The 2,147-nt window shown below is 44.8% G+C and overlaps 1 long non-coding RNA gene across 1 annotated transcript; it reads right to left on the bottom strand.

Annotated features, from left to right (window-relative positions):
- Positions 1-994: 994 nt before the first annotated feature.
- Positions 995-2,147, bottom strand: LOC136514115 (uncharacterized). The gene is made up of 3 exons (XR_010773539.1): positions 1,547-2,147; positions 1,390-1,446; positions 995-1,173 (listed from the first exon to the last, which is right to left on the bottom strand). It is a non-coding gene; the product is annotated as an uncharacterized lncRNA (long non-coding RNA).

Below are 2,147 nucleotides of genomic sequence, written 5' to 3'. Positions count from 1 at the left end.
ACTATGGTCCAATGAATACAAACCATGGCCATCCGCTGGCACTGGAGATTGAAGAGAAGCCACCCGCCGGAGATGTGAAGATTAGGAGAATTGCTCCTTGGTCTTGGAAAGATCTCATGCTTTTATTTATGGCTATGGTCATTGCTTTTCTTATTTGGAAGTTGATGTAGGCTTAATTTTGTAGAACAGTAGGTGGACTTTGTTGTATGTGGTCAATCAAACAATGAATTTGTTCTAGGTGAACATATGCTATTATTTGACTTCATTGTATGTGGACTTATTATTAGACTTTGCATTAAACATATTATATATATGAACATATGCTATTAGTAGTTGTCTATAGCCAAAACTAACCACGATCGTGTCACAGCCATGACTCATCGTCGCTTGTTACCCCATCGCCAAAGAATGGATCGGCAACAAGAAGCAGCTGACACTACAAGACATGTGTGGTTTTTTGACATTCTATTTATGTCAAAATATATGGAATTATTGTCACAACTTAACATTTATGACTTCAAGTTGACAAAAATTCAAACGTCAAAAAACCAGCGTCACAAAGTGATTATGTGACATTTGTATATTCATCGTCACAAGCTTATGACAATAGATTTTAGTGTCATATATGTTTATGACTTTGGTTTATTGTCACAGTTCCTTACACCATGCCATGGAGGCAAATGACGTGGCGCTGAGGTGGCAGGTTAATAAATGTCATAAAATCTAAATAGGGCCTATTAAAGCCCATATAGCATGCAGCTTATAATGGGCCATAAACGTCATTTTAATTGATTTTTTTTATCTTGGCCCATTATTTATTTTATAATTTTCAGCATATTTTTTTGGTTCGGCCTACACACCATTTTTCATGGGCCAGCCCAGTTAGCATTTTCTAGGCCAGCCCAAGTAGCATTTTCTGGGCCAGCCCAGAATTCACTACATTTTCATCCGGCAACACATGCATTACAAAATTATAATAATCAATACACAAGTCTTCAACCCAATATCATTACGTCCATTATCATATTCAGATCAACCAAATTTAACTTGTTTCACAGCATCAACACACTCCAAGAGCTTATCAAAATCATACAAAAAAACTCAAAGAGCATACTAACATCATAAAACAGCTAAGTTCATCAATTCCGATAGCTTTTCCACTGTTCTTGCTTCCTGCACATGGGTAAGAGAGAAATCAGAAGTTAGGATGATGAGTTGCAAATTAAAACCACCAGTTAAGACACATGCAGACACGACGATCTAACGATATATGATGGTTGCGAATTTAAACGAAAGTAGATGCCGACTTGAATAAGAAGCTAACCCATTTATACGGGAGACCAATCTACTAAGAATAAGTGAAAAAAAAGAGAACCGGCCAATGCTTACCATATTATGCAACCGGTGATGCAGATGTTGCCGCATCCATTAGCAGCACGGGCCCTCCTGTTGATTCAACCATTTTTCACAATGGATGGCATTAGTTGTCGATGTCAACGCATACTCAAGAAGAATGCAAAGCATACAGGTTACGTGTATGACTTACCGAAGCACTTGAAAAGCGCTATCATAGCAGGGGTAGCGAGTGCCGATAGGAGCTTGATGATGTCGCCGTTCATGGCGTGCAGAGGCAGATGGACGCGTCCTTCACCAGCAACTTGAGGTCGTCGCAGCACGCGGCCGCGGGCGCCGAAACACTGATGAGTTGTTGGAGGGAGGCGGCCACGGCATCCCCAGATCCACGCGTCGGATCAGGCCATACCTTCGCATGCAGGCTGGCCCCTTGTGCATGCCTCGGTTGCCAGCGAGGCCGAGCCATCTTGCAGCAGCAGCACCGTGGCCGCCGCCCATGGAGGTCGCCATCGCTAGATCCAGGCACCTCCGCAACAGAGAATCACGTGGCCGGTAGATCTGGATGAGGGGCTCAGGAAGCAAGCTGTTGTGTAGCGAGGGGGGAGGGGATGAGCTTGTGCAGCGAGGGGGAAGGGCGTCAGGACTCAGGAGCTGCCATATCCCAACGACGGGGTCGGGGAGGAAGCTAATGCGATGAGGAAAAGAGAGAGGAGGCTGGTGCGGCGATGGGGATTGGGGAGGGGCATCGGGAGCGGCGGCGGATGGGATTGAGGAGGGCGACGGTGAAAGGGCAG

Source organism: Miscanthus floridulus, chromosome 16, assembly GCF_019320115.1.
Source record: "Miscanthus floridulus cultivar M001 chromosome 16, ASM1932011v1, whole genome shotgun sequence".
Classification (NCBI taxonomy): domain Eukaryota; kingdom Viridiplantae; phylum Streptophyta; class Magnoliopsida; order Poales; family Poaceae; genus Miscanthus; species Miscanthus floridulus.
This window is presented reverse-complemented; position numbering and strand designations above follow the sequence as displayed.